We start from the raw sequence: 23,942 nt of genomic DNA, 5'->3' as shown, positions 1-23,942 counted from the left end.
ATAAATGAGTAAAGAAGTGTGATATACACAATGGAATATTATGCAGCCACCAAAAGAGATTAAGTCATGAAATTTTCCTATACATGGATGTACATGGAATCTATTATGCTGAGTGAAATAAGTCAGAGGGAGAGAGAAAGATGCAGAATAATCTCACTCATATATGGGTTTTAGAAAAATGAAAGACATTCTTGCAATAATTTTCAGAGACAAAAGAAAGGAGGGCTGAAAGTTACAGCTCACTTCATGAAGCTCACCACAAAGAGTGATGAATGTAGTTAGAGAAATAACTACATTGAGAACTATCCTAACAATGAGAATGAATGAGGGAAGTAGAAAGCCTGTCTAGAGTACATGCGGGAGTGGGGTGACGAGAAGGGAGATTTGGGAGATTGGTGGATGGGAATGTTGAACTGGTGAAGGGGGGGGTGTTCTTTACATGACTGAAACCCAACCATAATCATGTTTGTAGTCAAGGTGTTTAAATAAAGATATTAATTAAAAAAAGAAGTGTGATATATCTACTCAGTGGAATATACCCAGCTATTAAAAAGATAGAATTGTTCCTTCTGCAACAAGATGAATGGAACTTGAAATAGTTATGCTACAAGAATTATGGTAAAAATATGGAAGACAAGATTTCTTTCATGTTTAGAATGCAAACAACCAAAGCTGGTAAACTAATAAAACTTCAAAAATAACTCCTAGACTCTGACAAGAAAAACTAACTTTCAGAATAAAAGGGAAAGGGAGGTTGGGATCAGTTTGAGAGTGGTTTGTATTTAAGCACATTGGGATTAATGTGTAGATGTGTGGAGCGGGGTTCCCACATTTACATAATATTGTGATCCAGTGGTTAATACCATATAGCTTTTTTTTTATATTGGGGAGCTTGGGTCACGTCCATCTGTGCTCAGGGATCACTCCTGGAGGGCCCAGGGGTCATGTGGTATGATGGGAATTGAACCTGTGTTAACTATGTGCGAGTCAAGTGCCCTATTAGTACTACTATTGTACTAGCTCCACTCTAGCCCCACCATTTAATTTTTTTTTCTTTTATTGTGGTCAAAGTGAATTACAATTCTCTCACAGTAATATTTGAGGCACATAGTGACAATAAGTGAGGGGCATTCTCACCACAAATCAGTGTTGTCCTCTGTCCACCCGTGTTCCCAGCATGCATCACACATTTCCCTACTTTACTCCTGTAATGCTAGTGCAACTGTTCCTCCCTTGTACAGCTTATTGTAGATTGGGTATCAATTCTGTTGTCATTGACTTCAGATTTGGTATTCATGTCTGATAAGTTTTTATTTCCACCAAATGAACATTCAACTGTCTGGCCTTGGTACCATCTGGGGAAAGAAAAAAAAAAAGGAAAAAGGAAAATAAAGGCAAACAAAAAAAAAGAGAATAACTAGGAGGAGTCCGTCTAGGTGTTATAAATATCCATTTAGAAGAAGAAAGGGATAAAAGAAGAAAAAGGTAGTAAAACAAGACCAACAAGAAACAAAAAACAATAAGGGAGTATCAACAAGATTACAAAAAGAATAAGCACATAATAAGCCAAAACGCAAAACCATCAGCTATGGAAAAAGAAAAAAAAAAAAAGAAAGAAAAAAGAGAGAAAACAAACCAGACCAGCAACTTCTTAAAAAAAGTTGTTGCTGCTGTTGTTGTTGTTGTTGTTGTTGTTGTTGTTGTTCTTCTTCTTCTTCTTCTTCTTCTTCTTCTTCTTCTTCTTCTTCTTCTTCTTCTTCTTCTTCTTCTTCTCTTCCTTCTTTTTCCTCCTCTTCTTCTTTTATATTTTTATTTTTTGCATAGGTATAGTAAATATAGGAAAAATTACAGCGGGAATTCTCTTGGCCTAAGAGATACAGGGTTTCTCCACCCTTGAAGCATACTGCCATGGGAACAACTACTGGCTCCATGCTCACTCACTTGCACACCCCAAGGTCTTTTTATGGTGCCAAGAAACTTTCCAGTCAGATGTGGGTGATGATATTCTGCCTCTGTAGCTGTTATTTGTGTAGGTCATAGAGTGAAGGCTAGGAGAGAGTTTTTCATTATGGTTCTAGGAGTTCTGTTCCATCTCTGTTTTAATCAGTCTTCTCTTATTAGTGGTCTTTATTTTTGTTCAGAACCTAGAACAGAGCCTAGGGTAGAGTCTTTCATCATAGTCCCAGAAGTTCTGCTCAGTCGCAGTTGTCAAAGTTAGACCTCTGGAATTAGAGATCTTGGTTTTTGTACAAATCCTAGTCTGAGGCCTAGGCTATGAACTTCCTCATTGGTCCCTTGATAGGTTCTGTCCAGCGGATATTTGTCAAAGTCAGTCTTCTGTAGATAGCAATTTTTGTTTTTGCTTAGGGCAAAGGATGACATGTCTCCTGGTTGAATCATACCATTAAGTGCCGAGATGGGGCAACCCTCTCTTAGCTCAAGTTGTTGCTGTTTCCTCATGTCAGGATGTCATGTTAAAACCGGTGCAAATTGGTGCTGGGACGACATTTCGAGTTTCCCCTGGAGGAGTTTGGTTCCTGGTACTGTTGCTGGGACCTGTGTCGGTTCCATGTCTGGAATCTGGGCTTCTGGGTTGAACAGTCGCTGTCCAATTACGTGGAGTCTAAGTTGGGTCTCCATGACACATGCTTATAGTGGGAGGTGACCCTGCATTTTTAATAAATATGGGTTCTTATCCCTAATAGATAAGAGCTTGTTTTTGTGCATATTTCCCTTTATTTAGAGTGCCTATGCAAAAGATTATGGTAACATATTATATTGCTGGTGGATTTGGAGGTAAGAAACCTGTGCCTTGGTTTTGATCTGAACTTGTATCTCAGGCAAGAATTTCCTGGTTCCTAGCTCCTCTTCTCACCCTCCTAATCATGAATGATTGCATGCCACTGACTCAGTCCCAGAAGGACCAGTCCAAGGACACTTTCCTCATGAGTACAATAATTTCACAAACTCAACAAGACACGATGTGTAATGAAAAAATGCCCGGGACTCCCACAAAAGAACATCTCAAAAGACTCAATGGGGAAGTCTATATTCCCTTTATGTGTTTAATACTTCTATAATGATATCTTCTAGTCTGTTTATTCCCAAAAGAAAGTCAGCCTCATAAACAGCATTTTTCTTTAATGCCTTTTTAAAAATGTATTTTTATTTTTCTTCTATTATATAACAATATCTATATAGATATAATTTTTTTTCTTTTCTCTCTTTTTTTTTTGGTTTTTGGGCCACACCCGTTTGACGCTCAGGGGTTACTCCTGGCTATGCGCTCAGAAATCGCCCCTGGCTTAGGGGACCATATGGGACGCCGGGGGAATCGAACCGCGGTCCTTCCTTGGCTAGCGCTTGCAAGGCAGACACCTTACCTCCAGCGCCACCTACCCGGCCCCCCTTTTCTCTCTTTCTTTATACAACCTCACCTGTTTTGGTTTCTGCCTGGTATAAAAACCCACCATTTAATTTTAATAGAATGAGATGATGCTTCCATCTCTGAGTTCATGATTCCTGTGTTTTAAAGGATCCTTGCATCTGATTTGCTTTTCAGTTATGTAATAGAGACAGACAAAAGTTCTCTTTGCTCTCAACCAAACCAGCCCTTTAGACAGTCTTTTCTTTTGGGAGGCCAGCTCAGAGCACTCAACCTGGCTTTGGGAGGAAGGCATAAGACCTAACATCTTGATTTCTTGAGGTCCACGTCTGACTGGAAAAACTCTCTGAAAGGGACATATTGCCTGGGGTTCATTTGCCTGAGGTACTCTGAGAAGCTTCACACAGCTTATCTGCTACTTGCATACTCATCTCCATAAGGCAGGGGGCACTGTGCCTATTCTAAAAAGAAAGATCTCACAATGATGGGAGAAAATGGATGTTAACAGTTTCTGCCTCACTGATCATCTGGATGGTCCCCTGGGGAAGCCCCAGTACAGATGATTGATTTGTGGGCAGGGAGTTTCTCACACTCCCATAAAGGGAGTTTGGCAAAGGCAGCAGCAGTGGGCAGGGGGAGGGGGAGGCCCATGGCGGGAAGCAAAGGGGAGGAGAGATATTTAGATGTTTTCTGGGGATTTGGTTTGTTTTGATTTCCAAGTGAAATTTTTATTTCAAACAAAGAATAAAATGGAACAAAGAATCAACCCACTGGACTGCTTTGGGTTTGTTTTATTTTTCTTTTCTAGGACCTCAATTTTGAGTCCAAACTCTTAAATTGAATGTTTGACCCTTTGCAGGGGAAGCTGAGGTTTTTGTCTTTCCCTTTGATGATTTTGGCTTCTGTGCCTTTAATGACCGGAAAACATATAGAAACATTGTTTGAAAATTTTTGAGATCTAGCCAAGGAGTCAGGTGAATTTGTGCCTGGGGGAACCACATAGGCAATTGTTTATATTATACGTTTGCATTCTAACATCCAAGATTCTGAGTAGATCAGATCCTCCATCCCCTCTACATACATCTTGGGCTGGAGGAGATGTTTGGAGGCAAGTTGTATAGTGAAAGACAACTCACTCTCCCCTAAAGAGACATTTCTTCAGGCACTCTTCTCACTCAATTTACAACACAGAAGGGAAAATGTGAACATGAGATACACCTTAGTTTGCTCTGATTAAAGAAGTGGAAGAAAGAATAAGGCATGCTTTATAAGTAAAACATTTAGAGTAATCTGACTCAAGAGAGATGGATAGTTTTTTTGTTGCATTTATTTGTTTTTGGTTTTTAGTGTTCACACATCAATGTTTAGAGGGGGATGCTCCAGTTTCTGTTGCTTGGGGCTTTGCTTCTAGAGATACTTAAGAGACCACTTGGATCTCCCACATGCAAAGCATACACTTAATCTATTGAACTTTTTCTGAGACCTGAGAGAGTTGGATGCTTTTTTTGACTGTGAATAAACTATATTTCTTTCTTTCCTTTCTTTCTTTCTTTCTTTCTTTCTTTTCTTTCTTGATTTCGTCTTCTCTTTCTTTTCTTTTCTTTCTTTCTTCCTTTTTTCTTTCTTTCTTTCTTTCTTCTCTTTCTTTCTTCTTTCTTTCTTTCCTTTTCTTTCTTTCTTTCTTTCTTTCTTTCTTTCTTTCTTCTCCTTTCTTTCTTTCTTTCTTTCTTCTTTCTTTCTTTTCTTTCTTTCTTTCTTCTTCTTCTTTCTTTCTTTCTTTCTTTCTTTCTTTCATTCTTATCCTTTCTTTCTTTCTTTTCTTGCTTTCTTGCTTTCTTGCTTTTGTGTCATACCCAGCGATGCTCCAGGAGTCACTCCTGGCTCTAGCACTCAGAAATTGCTCTGGGCAGGCTTGAAGGGACCATATGGGATACTGGGGAATCAAACCCAGGTCTGCCCAGGGTTGGCTGCATGCAAGGCAAACGCCCCACCCACTGTGTTAATCTCTCCAGCCCCTTAATAGACTATATTTTTATCTCTAATCTCAAATATGTGAGATATCCTGGTAGGCAACTCAGAGTTTAGACATGAGTAAACTCTCTGACTTTAAACTTGTCCTACACGTGAAGCAATTTCTCTCAGATTGGAAAGAACAGGGGAAAGATATCTAATTAACTAAGCATAATTCTTTGGGAAGCACTACGTATTTTGCATGATAGAACCTTGGTTGTATACTCACTTCTGATCTATCTAGAAACAGAATTTGGGGACAAGGTTTTGACACACAAAACACAATTAGAATTGCTCTTACAGGAATTAAATAAATAGGGGGACTTTAACTTGACACTGACTAACAATATATCATACAAAGAATCAGTAACAAGTATTTCTCAAGTTGTCAAAGGTGCTTGGGATGCCTGGATAGGACCACTGAGCCACTGTTTGTGCTCATTCTAATATCAGCTTTAATATTTCTCTACAGGCCAGCAAATAGTTCTTAACACCCCAGACTTTCCCTCCACCACCTCTCTGCTGAGAAGATTAAACTTCATTCTATATTGCTTCATTTAATAGAGAATGCAAACATATCACACTGACTAAAAAATGCTCTTAATTCAGAAAAAATCGATGAAAGATGAAATAAGACATAAAATGTTCCCTGTAATGGGAAGTCCTTCTGCTGACTTAGAGAGGATGCTATTAAAATGTCTTCCTCCATATGTACTTTTAAAATATAGTGAGCAGGGCTAACTTTTGCTGCAGGAAGCTCTAATAAATCACTTTTCTCTGCTTCTTGGAGTAGCCTTCAGTCATTTCATAAGGTACCACACTTATTAGCCATTTGTCTTTAAAGGTACTGTTTCAGAGGGCTGGAAGTTACAGCCCACTTCACGAACCTCACCACAGAGTGATGAGTTTAGTTAGAGAAATAACTACATTGCGAACTATCCTAACAATGAGAATGTATGAGGGAAATAGAAAGCCTGTCTAGAGTTCAGATTGGTGTGGGCTGGGGAGGAGGGATATTTGGGACATTGGTGGTGGGAATGTTGCACTAGTGATGGGGGGGTGGGGGTGCTCTTATGTGACTGAAACACAACCACAATCATGTTTGTACCAAGGTGTTTAAATAAAATATTATTAAAAGTTACTCTTTCACCAGCTTCTCTCTCTCTCTCTCCCTTCACTGGACTCTAGCACTGGGGTTTGGGGATGGATTATTTATTCCGTTGGAGGATACAGGACATTTCCTCTATTATTTTCTGACCTTTCTTCCACAATCTTATCACTGCTGCAGGTAGGAAGATGATAATAAATATTGAAGAACACATGGTCTGAAACCTAAAACCAGGCTGAAAGGCATGAAGACTTTTGAAACAAAAGACCTATGTTAGAATCTAGGAAGACCACTGACTGAGATGCAGAATTCTAGTACAGGTAAAAGGATGGCTTCTTTGGAGGAATGATAACTGGACTACTTGGGAGGAGAAGCTTCAGTTTTGGAACAAACACTATGAAATAATATCAAATGACCATCAACTGCTCCAGGCTATCCCCACTGCCTGCCTTGTCAACCACCTTATCAGTGAACCATGTGAGGGTCAGTTGGGGAACCAAAAGTGGAAGAGGAAAATGTCCCTCTTGGTCTGGATTTTGCCTAAGCTGTGAACTTCCTTACTTTAGGTGTATTTTCCCATTCTGGGGAAGTGGCTCAAACATCCATGCTGAGATGTATACCTTACTTTTTAACCACTTTAATGGAGATGCTTGTGTTCTTTGTTGGGCATGAATCTTTATCTACCTCTCGAGTTCCTTTTCTTTAGTTTCTGAATAAACATGCTTACACTTCACTGTTTGTCTCCTAAAATTCCTTTCTGTGATAGATAGGCCTCATAGAAAAGCATGGATAAGATTTAGGTATTAGTCTCTTTTCCTGAAAAGAGTAATTTTTCACTCCAGCCTGAGTATACAGCTCCCCACAAAATTGGGTAGCATGTATCATTTTTCACACTTGGTAGAACAAGTGGTTCACAGATGTGATTTGATGATCGCCTCCTGGAGTTGTTCAGGTGCTCATCAAATACTTTTATCTGTTCCAAATTTCCCAAGCACTTTCTTGGGTGACCAAGGTGGGCAGAGAAAAGTGAGAGACTCCCTTCTCGAAGCTGTCACCTTTCAACTCCTCACTTCAAGGAGAGCAATTGGAAAATCCTACTCCTTTTAGTGGGAGGCACATCTTCCATTGAAAGCATCATCATAATCTTGTGCCCTTTTGGCAGTGCCTAGGCTAGGTAGGTAAACAACTTTATTTTTTTTTCCAGCACCATGATTTTAATTCACTGAAGCTCATTTCAGCCCTAGAATTTTTTTTCAATATAAATATTTATTCAAGTACATTATTACAAGCATGTTTGTAATTGGGTTTCAGTTATAAACAGAATACCTCCCTTCACCAGTGCAACATTCCCACCACCAATGCCCCCCTCCTTCCCCTCTCCTTCCTGTATTCACAACAGGCATTTTACTTATCTCATTCTTTAAAATTGTCATGCAAGTTATTGGTGCAGTTATTTCCGTAAAAGAGTTCACCACCCTTTGTAGTGAGCTTTAAATTGTGAGCCAGTCCTTCAAACCCTTCCAGACCTTAACTCTATTGTCTCTGGGCTTTATTACAATAATGTCTTTATTTGTTCTTAAGTTCATAGATGAGTGAGACTATTCTGTGTCTATCTCTATCCCTCTGACTTATTTCACTTAATATAATAGATTCCATGTACATCCACGTAAAGGAAAATTTCATGACTTCATCTCTATTGACAGGAGCAAAATATTCTATTGTGTATATGTACCACACTCAATACAGCAGAAGAGACTGGAAAAAATCTTTAAAGCAAATGATCAGACAATGGAAAAATTACTCAAAGAATGTGAACGATGAAAATAGAAGTCTTTGATAAGCTCAACAGAAATGACTTAAGAATCATTGGAGTCTGAGAGACCCAGGAAAAATATCCCCAGGAAGAATCAACAGTCAAAGACATCATTGCAAAGAAACTATCTGAGCTAAAGACTACATGCAACCAAATTCTGCATGCCTGAAGAGTACCAACTAAAAGACACTCAAGAAAAAGCACCCCAAGACACATTCTAGTCACAATGACAAATCCCACAGATAGGGATATAATACTAAAAGCAGCATGATCAAAAATGGAAATTACATTCAAAGGAGCATCCTTAAGATTTACAGCAGACCTTGGGCCCGGAGAGATAGCACAGCGGCGTTTGCCTTGCAAGCAGCCGATTCAGGACCAAAAGGTGGTTGGTTCGAATCCCGGTGTCCCATATGATCCCCCGTGCCTGCCAAGAGCTATTTCTGAGCAGACAGCCAGGAGTAACCCCTGAGCATTGCCGGGTGTGGCCCAAAAACCAAAAAAAAAAAAAATATTTACAGCAGACCTGTCACAAGAAACCCTCAAGGTCAGAAGACAGTGGTGAGATATAGTGAAAAACTCAGTGAAATAAATGCTTCGTCAAGAATATTGCACCCAACCAGACTCACTTTCAGATTTGAAGGAAGTATACATAGCTTCACGGATAGCCAACAGCTCAGAAACTTTTCAGACTCAAAATCAGCCTTAAAGGAAAACTTGAAAGGTCTACTTTAAGACAAGACTGACCAACAGACACAAAGATTGCATTAAATCCCATGACAATTATCTCTAAATGTCAGTGGACTAAATGCACCAGTTAAGAGTCACAGAGTGGCTAAATGGATCAAAAAATGAATCCAAACTTCTGCTGCCTACCAGAAATACACCTGAATAGTCAGAACAAATATAGACTCAAAATCAAAGGTTGGAGGAAAATCATCCAAGCAAGCAACACCCTTAAAAAAGCTGGAGTGGCCATACTAATATCAGATGACACAGACTTTAGACTCTGAAAATTGTAAGGCACAAAGATGGACATTTTGTACTAATTAAGGGATATGTACAACAGGAAGAAATTACACTCCTAAACATATATGCACCCAATGAGGTACTAGCAATGTCTTTAATACAATTGTTGACAAATCAATTTACTTTGGATTTTACTTTCACTGGTTGTTTTGTTTTATTTGGTTTTTGGGTTCCACCCAGCAATGTTCTGAGTTTATTCTTGGATCTGACTCAAGAATCACTCCATGCTCAGGGCACCATTTTTGGTACATGGGATGGCTCTTGGGTTGATCAATTGCAAGGCAAACAATTTACTCCATTGCAGTATCTCCCTATTTCCAACCTTATCTAGATATTATTTTTATTAATTTAAGCACCTTGATTACAAATATGATTGCAGTTGGGTTTCAGTCATAAAAAGAACACCCCTTTCACCAGTGCATTATTCCCATCACCAATGCCCCCAATCTCCCTCCCCCCAACTGCCTGTATTCAAGACAGGCATTCTACTTCTATCACTTATTTTTACTATAGTTGTCAGTGTAGTTATTTCTCTAACTGCACTCACTGCTCTTTGTGGTGAGCTTCACATCATGAGCGAATCCTTCTAGCCTTCATCTCTATGGTCTTTGGGCATTGTTACAATAATGTCTTTTATTTTTCTTAAAACCCATAAATGAGTGAGACTATTTTGTGTCTCTCTATCTCTCTTTTTTCACTCAGCAAAATAAATTCCATGTATGTCCATGTATAGGAAAATTTCATGACTTCCTCTCTTCTGACAGCTGTGTAATATTCCATTGTGTATATGTACCACAGTTTCTTTAGCGATTCATCTGTGAAGGGCATCTTGGTTGTTTCCAGAGTATGGCTAGTGTAAATAGCACTGCAATAAATATAGGTGGATATTTTTATAATATTATAAGAATGTAATTCTTACAAGACTATAAGAATTATAAGGCGATTAATATTATCTGGATATTCTTAAATGATCTTCTCTCTGCCAAAGCTAGATAAAAAGAAGCTGGTTTTAATAATTTTAAAAAGATTTTAAAAAGAATTCTGGCTTTGGGGATGGAGAGATAGCATGGAGGTAAGGCATTTGCCTTGCATGCAGAAGGATGGTGGTTTGAATCCAGGCATCCCATATGGTCCCCCAAGCCTGCCAGGAGCAATTTCTGAGCATAAAGCCAGAAGTAATCCCTGAGCACTGCCGGGTGTGACCCAAAAAACAAAGACCAAAAAAAAAAAAAAAAGAATTCTGGCTTTAATTATCCTTGGTTATTTTTTCAATATCTTCTGTCCTTCTACCCTTCCTTAGGAGATCTGGAAGAGCTCAGGTGCTCAGGTACACTCTATCAAAGAAAGTCCCTGTGAGCCACTGATACTTGGGCCTTTATATGTTTGAGAAAGTTGGAAATTCTCCTAGACTTCAACCAGTTTTGATTTTTAAGTATATTGTCTTTTATTTCTTTTTGCCCTTTTTATTTACCTCATAGTATTTTTTTTGTAGTTTCTTTTGGGATTTATCAATGGTGCTCAGGGGATATTCCTGGTTCTGTGCTCAGAAGTGACTGCACCACTTATATTCATCACAGTGCTATTTACAATAGCCAGACTCTGGAAACAACCCAGATTCCCTTCAACAGATGAATGGCTAAAAAAACTGTGGTGCATATACACAATGGAATATTATGCAACCAGCAGGAGAGATGAAGTCATGAAATTTTTATTATACATGAATGAACATGGAAACTATTATGCTCAGTGAAATAAGTCAGAGGGAGAGAGATAAACACAGAATAGTCTGACTCATCTAAGAGATTTATGAATAATAAAAACATTACTGTAATAATACCCAAAGACAATAGAGATGAAAGCTGAAAGGACAGGCTCATAATAGGAAGTTCACCAAAAGAGTGGTGAGTGCAGTTAGAGAAATAACTACACAAATAACTATCATGACAATGTCAATGAGTGATAGAAGTAAAATGCCTGTCTTGAATACAGGCAGGAGGTGAGGGGTGGGAGGGAGATGGGGGCATTGGTGGTGGGAATATTGCATGGGTGAAGGAGGTGATATTTTTATGACTGAAACCCAAGTACAAATATGTTTGTAATTATGCTGCTTAAATAAAGATTTTTTTAAAAAGCTGCTTCAAGAGGGGTGTGCATTTTAATGGCTGAAACCTAATTACGAACGTGTTTGTAATCATGGTGCTTAAATAAAAAATTATTTTTAAAAAAGAAGTGACTGTATAAGTTCGGGGTACCATGAATTTGAATCAGGGTTGGTGGAATGCAAGGCAGGAACAAGGCAGGGAATAACACCCCTGTACTATCTCTTTGGCAAAGAATGCCATTTTGAATGTGAAAAGTGAAGCTTAACATTTAATTTTTTAAATTGTGATTATAGTTCCCATGATATTCCTAGTGTTCTCAGAGGTAAACCACTATCTATGCCTATTGCATTCACCAGGTATGACTCTCAGCTGAGAATATCAAAATACTTCCACATTGGTATACCTGATTAAGCCTTTTTAATTCTGTTTGTTCCTGTGATATTTTTAAAAAACATTTTGAAGTGATAAGCTTCTCTGACAATATTCAGAGCTGTTAATATTCTCATTTCCCAGAAGAAGAGTGGGAATGCTAATATTTATTATAGCAGGAGCTGTTCCCTGTCAGGATTCTGTCCCTGTATGCTGACCAGACTGCTTGGATTGACTGGCATCTTGTAGGTTCTGATTAGAAGATGCATTCTCAGCATAGTAGTTGAAAATTTTAAATGTCACCCCTGCTCTAACTCCTTGACACAAGTGCTTGGCAGAGAGGTATAAGGTAATAGATTCAAAAGATCAAGTGAGAAAGCATGCAGTTTTAACACACACACACACACACACACACACACACACACACACACACACACACACACACAAAGAAACACACCCATAACCCTTCTGAAAATGAAATTTGTTTCTAAGCAAAACTCCCCAGAAAAGAAATAAAGAGCGGGGGCTGGACTTTATATCTGGACAGCACATAATTACTGGTTGAAGTCTTCATCCTGTTTCTGCCACTGACAAAGGCAGTCTATAGTTTTGACTTGATTTTCACCTTTTTCACTCTGATGTATTGCTCAAATAAGCAGAGCTTCAGCATATATGCAGACTGCTAAGATAGAGAATGAAGGAGTATAGAAAGAATAGGATGCCTGATACGTAAAATGTTTTTATTGATTTTTAAAAATAAAAATGAGGTATGTGAGCTCAGTGGGAGCATCGGTGGGTTGTGGGCAGACTTCAGGCTTAAAAAGCATCACTTTGAATTGAGCTGTGGTGAGCCCAACAGGAGCAGTTGTAGCTGTGGGCAGAGTTTGAAGTAAAAAAAATACCATTTTGATGTGAATTGAGGTGTATGAGCCCTGTGGGAGTGACTGTAGTCTGTGGGCAGAGTTTAGACTAAAAATGTATCACTTTAACTTTTAAGGGGAAGTAAACCCTAACTTCAGAGTTTTCTAAGAAAGAAGAATTGGTGAAAAATGATGCAAATGATAGTGGTTAACTTTTTCAGACAATATTGCTCATTTATTTGCCCAGTTTATGTGAGTGCATGATATTGTTAAGGTTACTCAATTTTATGTCAATTTTGCCACATCAATGTTGGGCTTAAGATAGATTTAAGTCTGAAAATCTCAGTGGTTCATGGTAATCTAAGTGAAGGCTTTCTAAATGTAATGGTACTTGATTATAAATATCTAAAAGATGGAAAAATCTATAGACTGGTTTAAAAGTCTTTAATAATTACCATTAATAACAAGTTAGTCCTCTAGGTATAAGAATGTCTAGCAATTTATTTCCAAGTTGATAGCGGGCAGTTTCAGGTTTCCCTTCTAGAGTGGGTCGCCTCCTAGCCCCTAATACAACCCCTAATACTATATATATAAAACAGAACAAAGGTTATCAGTAACGAAGTTTACTAAAAGAAAACAGCACAGAATCCCACCACACCTTGTGAGTGAAGATGCTAGTTTTGAAGACTCAACCAACATCAGCCTCCTACATAACCTCTCTGATGAGGATTTTAGAAAGGAAATGTTAGGGTTGCTCAAACAACTCAAAGAAGCTATGGGACAGCCCATAAGATTCAAGAGAATATGGGAGTAGAAGTGAGAAAACTTCAAACAGTAATATCAGAGCAGAAAAACATGGTGAAATGTAAACTTCACTGGAAAGCCTCACTAGCAGAGTAACAGTTACTAAGGACAGAATCAGTTAGCTGGAAGATGAGCTGCATAATGCCTCCATTCAGCAGAAGAAACTGGAAAAGAGTTTTAAAATAAGCAAACAGAAGATGAAAAAGTCTTCAAAATAAGTGAACAGGTAACAATAGACATTTGGGATAACTTTAACAGGAACAACATAAGAATCACTAGAGCCCCACAGGATCAAGAAAAAAAAAACTATGAATAAGCAACAGTCAGAGACATTGACATCATTGCTGAGAAATTTGCAGAGCTGAAAAATGCTTGCATGTGCACCCAGGACCCTCAAGATTACCAGATAAAAGAGATCCAAAGAAAAGCATCACAATGCACATCCTAATCACAATAATGAAAAGCACAGATAGAGATGGAAGTACTGAAAGCAGCAAGATCAAAAATGGAAATTATATACAAAGAAACAAACGTAAGATTTGCATCAGATTTATCACAAGCAACCCTTCAGGCATGAAGACAGTGGTGAGATATAGTAGAAAAACTCAATATAATGAATGCTTCATCATAAATCCTTTACTCAGTCAGATTTTTTTTTTTTTTTTTGGTTTTTGGGCCACACCCGGCAATGCTCAGGGGTTACTCCTGGCTGTCTGCTCAGAAATAGCTCCTGGCAGGCACAGGGGACCATATGGGACACCGGGATTCAAACCAACCACCTTTGGTCCTGGATCGGCTGCTTGCAAGGCAAACGCCGCTGTGCTATCTCTCCGGGCCCTCAGTCAGATTTTTATTCAAGTTTGAAGGAAGAATACAAAGCTTCATTAGTAAACAATAGCTCAGAAACCAACCTTAAAAGAAGAACTGAAGGGTTTACTTTAATGTAAGGCAGACCCCACAACTTGTACAAAAAGGTGACACCCCACAAACTTGTACAAAAAGGTGACACAAAATCTCATGACAATAATATCTCTCAACATAAGTGGACCAATTAAGAGACAGAAAATGGCAAAATGAATCAGAAAATTGAATCCAACATTTTGCTGGCTGCAAGAAAGACATGTGAATAGCCAGAGAAACACCAGACTCAAAGTCAAAGTTCAGAGGACAACCCATCAGGCAAACAACTCTGTTAAAAAGGATAGGGTGGCCAAAAAGGCTTAAAAAGGTTATAAGAGATGGGCATTTATTAATAATCAAGGACGTTTACCCCAGGGGAATAATTACACTCTTATAATAATCACACACACAGAAATAGTGGGAGACTTCAACACCACACTGTCATTCCTTGATAGATCAACCAGTGTAAAACTTAACAAGGATATACTGACTTTGAAAGAAGAAATAGAAGAGAGTAGCCTAGTATATATTGATAAGGCTCTTTATCCCCAGAAATCTGGATACATAGTCTTCTCCAATGCACATGGGACATTCTCTAAGATAGACCACATGCTGGACATAAGACATACCTCTAAAAAAAAAATCAAGTGACTAGAAATTGTATTAACTATCTTCTCATACCATTGTGCACCAAAAATAGAAGTGAATTAAAAACAAACTCATAGAAATATTTATTTATAAATATGTATGTATATGTAAATTAAACAGGTCACTACTGATCAACAAATGGGTCAAAAATAAAATCAAAGAGGAGATAAAAATGTTCCTGGAAACAAATGAGGGTAAAAACATAATTTATCAGAATTTGTGAGAAACAGCAAAAGAAGTTTTAAAAGGAAAATTTATAGCTTTGCAAGCATTCATCAGGAAGAAAGAAAGGGCCTACACAAATAACTCAATATCACAAATTGGAAAATGACCAAGAAAAGGCACCAAAAATAAGTGAGCCTAGGAAATAATAAAAGTTAGAGCAGAAATTATTTCTTAAAGAATGACGTCTGGGGGCCGGTGAGGTGGTGCTAGAGGTAAGGTGTCTGCCTTGCAAGCACTAGCCAAGGAAGGACCATGGTTCGATCCCCTGGCGTCCCATATGGTCCCCCCAAGCCAGGGGCGATTTCTGAGCTCTTAGCGAGGAGTAACCCCTGAGCATCAAACGAGTGTGGCCTGAAAAAAAAAACAAAACCAAAAAAACAAAAAACAAAAAAAGAATGACGTCTGAATTTGGATAGGGATTGCATTGAATCTATGTAGTATTTGAGGTATAGAGCAGAAATGATTAACTGGAGGTACAAAAAACAATCAAAAGATCAATGAAAGCAAGAGCTAGTTCTTTGAAAAAATAAACAAAATAAATAAATCATTAGCAAGACCCAGAAAAGAAGAGAAACTTAGCAAACTGAATCATAAATGAAAAGGGAAGTCACTATAGACAATACAGAAATTCAAAGTATAATCTGAGTTTACTTTGAGAATATCCCACAAAACAAGAGAAACTTGAAGAAATAGATTCTTGAACTTCTATAACTTATCAAGATTGAACCAAAATTATCTGGAATTTTGAAAAGACCTATCAGTGTAGGGTTCCAGAGTAGAAGGACAAGACTACACAACTGAAATAAAGTTTAACACTTTAATTTGTCTGCCAACAAGATTCCTCAGCCTGGCCAGCCAAGGGTCATCCCCCCCCCCCCAAGGGAGATGAGCCTCGCCCAAGGTCATGATGAAGCTTATATAGGAGAGGGAAATAGGGAGGTTCCAGCTATCTAATGATTCTTAAAATGACTGGTTCTTGTCTAGGGGTACCTTCTCACTCCTTCCTTGTCCTTCCCTGATAGGCTACCTGGTATGGCCAGGTAGATTGAGGCGGGTCTATGGAAATAGGCTTGTAAGGCCCCGGTATGTGGCTTACGCCAGGTGATCCTTACAAAATGGTGTTTCTCCCTGCTCAGAATCTAAGAAAAAGCCTGCCATGTGGCTTTTACAAAATAGTGTTCCTCGAAAAAGGGGGGGGGGCGGAGAGATAGCATGGATCTAGGGCGTTTGCCTTGCATGCAGAAGGATGGTGGTTTGAACCTCAGCATCCCGTATGGTCCCCCGAGCCTGCCAGGAGGGATTTCTGAGCCTAGAGCCAGGAGTAATCCCTGAGCGCTGCAGGGTGTGACCCAAAACACACACACACACACACACACACACACACAAACAAACAAACAAATAAAAAATGGCATCCCTCCTTGTTCAGAATTCAGGTCACAACATTCCCTTTTCTTATGGACCTGAATCAAATATTTGACTTTCCTTGAAGTTCTTCATTCTTGTCCCTCCTCGTCTGGGACCTTAACACAAGCATCTTAATTAGGGAGGTTTTCTAGGGTGATATTGAACCACTATTTATACCAGGTGGCAGAATCTTTTCATTGCCTTCTTCCCTCCTGCAAACTAGCCTTCATCTGCTGCAGTATCTCACAACTGAATCTTCTGATTTGTTAGCATAGATACATTATTCCCTCAGAGCCTAGGTCTAGTCTCCACCTGTTCTGGAAAGCAACTTCAGCTAACTTTCTGATCAGCATTGACTTGATGGGAGAGTTTATCTTGTTCTCACCCACCCTCTCCTGCTAGATATTACACCTGGGGATGAGAGAATGACTAATGATATAAAGAATAATCTGGGTGTGCAAAAACAGTCCTTGATACACACAAAACCATGGCCCAATTAGCTTTGATGGGGATTATTTCCCCCATGCAACTATATTGGCCTCTGTAGTCTCATTGCAAAAGTTTAGGTAAGGGAAGGGAATGGTAAAAGGCACATACCCAAACCTTGTATTCCCTGCAGGGTGGTCCTCCCCTCATTATTATGGTCCTGAGTGCCTCTTCTCCTCTAGTTATTGGGCCAAGAAGAGGTATAGGGTTATGGGGCATACACTGGCACCTTAAGAGAGTTAAGCTGTTAACTCCCTCCTTATTTGCCTTAACTAATGCTCCCCACTAGAGTTAGTCTGGGTACATTCTCTTAAAGGCCCTATTGATATTTGGGATAAACAGCTCAGATTGACAGCACTCCCAAAACTCTGCCTGAGACCTCCAGCCTTAGCCTCAGATACAGCTCCCTCTGTGCTGCCAGGTGGCTACTCTGATGCATGCTTATATCCAGCAGAAAAATCCCTTTCTCCAGAACCCAAACCCATGAGTTGGATGGTATTGACTTCTCTTAACACTTATTTTGTAGGGTATACCCAGAGGCCCCAAATAAATCACACCAGGCCAAAGTTTAGAGGAGGAATCCCCATGGTGACAGTCTGACCCACAACCCCCCTCATCCACAGTCTGGGTAAGAGGGTGTCATTCTTGCTAGTCGCCGTGCAGTCATTATGGTCACTGCCACAGGAACACCAGGACTATCTGTCTTTTTTTCTGGTCCTGTGAGCTGAGTCAGCTGACTCGGCAGGGTTTCTTTCTTATTCAGGCTGTGATTTCACCACGAAGAAAAGTAGGTTCCTGCTTCCTCTTCAACCCTGCAACTTAAACGGCTTTTGGGGTGGAGAGAACAACATAGAGCCCTAAACTCCAGTTGCCTTTTCTGCACTGTGTTAGACAGAGATAAAGAAATCTCATACCTAGTAATAATTCTCTTATCCTTAACATTACCAAGGGGAAACATAATTTTTGCTCCTTTCCTTATACTGCCCATCCTTGTTAAATGTCAGTGTTGGTGTATTCTTGCTATTTGCTCCAACCTCTGGGATAGATAGGCATAGTGTAATTTCCAATTGTCAACTTGGCTCATTGAATTCCTGTGGCCCTTCTTTCCCTGGAAGCTTTTCCTGATGACCATTCTGCTCCATATTTTCTCTAGAGATTTCACCATCCTAGAAGTCATTAAGAAAGTGTGGTTGAAGATCAATTTTCTGTACCTACTTCAAGCTCGCAAGGGACTGTAGTCTCCATTTTTAGATAGGGTGAAATCTCATATTACCCTAAATGAGCAGTTAACTGGTTCACTTCTGCAGTCTCAACACCTGAAAAGGATCATATCAATTAGGCAGGGGAATATTACTTAACCCAATCAGGGTTAAGTAAATAGAGCAGTAAATGATACACCTTGAATGGTATGGCTATCCTTATTATCTGTAATGATAACACACAAGTTAAAGCACTATAGCATTATCAATAAACACAGCCCTGAGTTACTTCATCCAGACTAATGCTTGTATTTACAATTTATGACCTGGTCTATTACAACTAGTAAGAACATTTCCACATAGGTTATTCCAAAGAAGTATGTTTTAAGTTAGGTCCACTAAAATGCGTTTAATTTAATCATTTACAAAAATAGTTTTTCTCTCCACCTTCAACTTGTACTTTGCCAGATATTTGAATAATTTTTGGCTTGTTCCTTTGCAAAAACACAGCAATGCTGGAGGACTCTCCAACTGGGGGCACCTCCATTACTTATAGAGCATTTCTGAGGATAGGTGGGGACACAGCAGGTCTATCATGTTATGGTCACTCAGACTTGGCTGATGTAAGGATGAGTTGGTCAGTTCAGCATGATGATCTCGCAGATGGTCGTGAGCCTCTCACCCTCTGCAGGATTTCCCTAGAGGTAGCATGTCCCACTCCCCTTCAGGATTAGAAGAGACTCTGACCTCGAGTCCTCTTTTCCTTTCTTGAGACTGAGGGTGGAGGATGAGAGCAGGACCCAGGCCCAGGCTGTGGCCAGTTAGTGCAGATCCAGAAATCTCCAATTTCCTTACTCAGGCCATTCATCCTGGTGTCTTCCCGTCTTGTGTAAGCCAAATACTTAATGGTGCCTGCTTGTTACACCACCTCAACCCTGATTATTCCACTGAAAGAGGGTTCTGGGGTCCCGTCATTAATTTTAAAATTTCCTGACTGCATAGGGATCACTCCTCATGCAGAGAGGAAAGTCACCTGCTTGTATTTTTTTTTTTTTGCAAAGCAACATGATGCCATGATACATAAACGGTATTAAAAGGTGCTAGGAGAAAGAGAAAAAGCAAATGTTACTTAAATTTGCACAGAAAATCGTAAATCATTTGATTATTGTCTAGGGGCTTTTTACAATAATATTTTCCATATTTTTAATTCTTTAAACCATAACCATATTCACAAAGCTCCTTGTATACACTTATTAATATCCTTGGCAGCAAATAATGAAGAATTGTAAAAATGTTTTATTTATGCTTAATTCTACATACAGAGAATAGAAGTCTACTTAGTCTCCTGACCTCAGTTTACAGGAAAAAGACACCAGCAATCAACATTACATAAATTAATTTTGAATACCAGGAAGAATGCCCACTATTTTGGCAGACTTCAGACTTTAAAGAATTATAATAAAAAGCACCAATTTTTAAAAAATTTGTAAATAGGACCTTAATGAGTTTTCTTAAACTCTCGATTATTTCCTTTAAAACCTTTATCTTTTAGATGTTTATAATATCTTATTACCCCATTTTCACCCAATAGCATGAGGACACTATAACATGTTTTAAAACATTCAAACTCTTTTTACGCCAACCTAAGACATGTTAACATAATCATCCAGTTTGATTATACAGTTTCTTTCCTAGTACACATTACAAATTCTGCATTCAGCTTCTTTTCTCTTGTTTTCAAAAACAAAAGCCCAGGCTCAGATGGATTCACTAGTGAACTCTTTCAAACCTCTAAAAAGGACCTACTGCCAATGTTTTTCAAGCTCGTACAAGAAATTGAAGAAACAGAAATATTACCAAACATTTTCTATGAAACACCACCTTGATAACAAAAGCAGACAGAGACATCGTAAAAAGAGAGAACTACAGGCCAACATCCATAATGAACAGATGCAAAGTTCCTAAACACAATATTAGCAATAGAAACTAACAATTTATCGAGGTTATATACCATGACCAAGTAGGATTCATCCCAGAGATGCAAGGATCATTTAACATATGCAAGTCAATCAATATCTACACATATACATAAAAATAAAAATTATATGATCATAGCAATAGATGTGGAGAAATCATTTGACAAGGTTCAATACCCTTTCATGATAAAAACTCTCAACAAAATGGGAATTGAAGAAACTTTTTAAAAATATAGTCAAGGGCATTTACTACAAGTCTATGATGGTAAATATATTCAATGGGCAAAAACTAATAGGCTGTCCTCTAAGAATTGGCACAAAACAAAGTTGTCCTCTCTTACAGTAATCAATCCAGATAGAAAAAGAAGAAGTGAAGCTCTTGCTTTTCACAGATGATATGATAGTATACTCAGAAAATCCTAGACTACTAAAAAGCTTCTAGAAATAAGAAATTCATAGATTAATGTGGCAGGCTACAAAACTAATGTGTAAAATTCTATGGCTTTTTTATATACAAATAATGAAAAAAAAGAGAGAGAATAAAAACAATATCATTCATAATTATGGCTCAGAAAATTAACTTAACTTAGTTAAGTAATCTTAACTAAGTAGATGGAAGACCTATACAAAGAAAACTACAAAACACTGCTTCAAGAAATAAAAGAGGATACAAGGAAAATGAGACTATACAATGTTAGAAAAAAAATGAACTCATAAAATTTGCTCATACATGATTGGATATGGAGATTATTATGCTGAGTGAAATGAGTCAGAGGGAAAGACAGAATCATTTCACTCATTTTTGTTATATAAATATAACATAACAGAATAAAGCTTGTGATAGGGTATATAGAGTAACACTTATGGATTAAGGTCTAACAGCAAGAGACGGGTTTAAACTGACCAGGCTAATTGCTGCAAAGACCAAGCATGCTGGCTCATAAAGTTTGAAAAGAATTTGACCACATGCAATCTTAGTGCGGTCCAATCTTGCCCAGAAAAAGGTGAGATTTTTGTTTGTTTGTTTTTGTTTTTGGAAGAGCAAAATATCTTAGATAAAGGTCTATAACCCTCCAGATGAACATAAGATAAAGAGGAAAACTGAATTATTCAGAATATTAAAATTGCATTGGGGGCAGTGATAGGGAGGAAAATTACTTTAGAAGTGAAGGAGATTGGAGGTGGGATGGAATAAAAAGATGGAGAAGTAATGACTTATTCAAAGAAAACCATCAGCTCCTAGAATCTGAGTGTCCTTATAAATGCCTTAACCCCACGTCAGATAAGAGACCTGCTGGCAGCCAACAGCCCAACATAGCCAAACCTCAGAAGCAAGCTAGTTAGAGCATGCCATTATTGCCAAGGTTACTAGCTACCCAGTACTAGGGCAAAGAACACATTCCTGCTGCTTTGTTTCCCTTAGTCCAATCTCAGGATCCTCAAACCTCTCTCCCTCTCAAGGATTATTAAAATCTCTTCCCCAAGGCTATTCAGGTGGTAGACAGTACAAAAGGAAAGCGTGTATCTATGCCATGGGGTTCAATAAACCCCATAATTTAAGGCTATGTTTGAGCCCCAGAGTAGCACTGCCTTCTGTTTTAAACTTTAAGTGTTTTAATCACTTTAAGTGATTTGCTCTTTGAGTTAAATTCCCCTCAACCTTGGTTTACTGATTACTTTGGTTAGTTTTGGCCAATCTTTACCTTTTAAAAAAAGTATATTTTCTTTTCTAATCTTTGATTATTCTTCTAAGGCAAATGAAGATGCTACCTATTTCTTTAATTTTCTATTAAGGGGATTGATTCTTTAATCCCAAACTATTTCTAACTTCAGGCCAGTGCATGGAATATTTTTAATCTATCCTTTCTTTTTTATACATTCCTATTATTTAAACTATGTTAAGTCTTGAACTCAGGATACACCACCCAAAAGACCATGAGGGAGGCAGGCAGTAATATAAATGCAAGGGAGTTTATTTCAGCATGTTGGGATCAAACATCTCCTGAGAAATGAGGTCTCCAAGAATGGCCCATTGGCCAAATTTAAAAGATACCCAAGGTTCAGTCTAGGGAGATTTCCTCCTCTAGGCATTGATCTTTAAAATTATTGGTCCTTAGTACAAGGTTGGACTACGATTGGTTGTAATTCAAATGTAGCATCAGACAGATAGCTGGGTGGTCTGCACACCCCCAGATCCAGGGTGCAGTGTTATCTGGCTGGCTGTCAGATGCTAGTTAGCCTTATATGGGTCTTTCCTGGCATTTTCCTCTAGGGTCTGATTTCAGGAACTAGCTGTTCTTCTGGGTCTAGTATGCCTTAAAACTGCAAACTCTCATGGCTGCACTTAAGTTCACAGCAAAGCCAGGTTTATAACAGTTAACTTTTTTAAGCATATAGTTAAGCAAAGGCACTCCATGTTCTAACATCAACATTTAGGTTACACTTAATTCTAAATCTTAGTTTCTAGCAGTTATGCTTGTCAAATTTTCACATTACACTTTAGTTCATCATCATCCAAAAACGTGGAGCACTATTAATGAAGTTGCCACATGGTGAGAAACCTAAATTGCAACACTGGCATCAATGTGTTAACTCAGATTGAGGACTGAGGGGAGCTGGGTCAATGAAGAGCAGATGACACCTGGATGGTACTGGAAAAACCCTCCTGGTTGTTATCTTCAGAATGATCTGATGTACTTTTAGAGCATACTTTGTCTTGTTTTGCCAATTATTAGAATCATATATTTCCCATAAAGCTTCCCAATGTGGAATCTTGTCTCAACCCCCCTATTTGACAAGAATGACACTTGTTGAATGCCCTCTGGGGACACTGTTTTTTAACCCCTGTCAGATGGAACCCTTCTAAAGCTAATTGTTCTAGGAAGCCTTGTAAAGCTATTGTTCTGGGATTCTTTTTGAGGCCTTAAGCTTTGGAGGAGAACACCACCACACCAGAGAGAGGGAAGGACAGCACAAAGAGGGGCACCATCTCTCTCCCAATACTGCTTTGCTCATTGCTGTTTGCTCAAGGGACACTCCTAAGCCTCAATGTCCTTGTTGAGCTTCTCCCTAGGCCCTCACTTACTCCCTGGAATATATCCTATAACCCTTCAGATATCTCAGTTCCTCTTCTGGTGCTATATAAGCATTGTTGAGGGGAAATAAACTGTCTCAGGTCATCAACCTGGGGGTTCTTTCCCAGTCATGTGGGAAATATCCTTAGTCCACAATATACCTGAAGCAGAAAAAAAATCAACCCTTGCAGGCATGAGTATCTGATGAAATACTTGAGAAGTTTGTTTTCTAATAGGCTACACATGTAGAGGCATTATATGCTATCAGGATATACATGTGGTATATATACATATATATGCTCATACACACATATATATAATTAAAAGGAAAGAGTTATGAAAAATTGAATCTTATTGCTTACTCAGGTTAACCAAGATCTTCTGGGATTTTGACCTAAATTGGTAATTGAATGCTTCTATCTGTTACAAGTTGAATGTTTTATGACAATCAAGCCACTCCAGACATTTCCCCTCTGATCTAGGTTAGGTAACTACTACAAAGTCTTATTCAAGTCTCAAGATCTTGAAGACAGAGTTGCTTTAGAATATC

Source organism: Suncus etruscus, chromosome 4 (genome assembly GCF_024139225.1).
Source record: "Suncus etruscus isolate mSunEtr1 chromosome 4, mSunEtr1.pri.cur, whole genome shotgun sequence".
In the NCBI taxonomy this organism is placed as follows: domain Eukaryota; kingdom Metazoa; phylum Chordata; class Mammalia; order Eulipotyphla; family Soricidae; genus Suncus; species Suncus etruscus.
Note: the sequence above shows the minus strand (reverse complement) of the source record.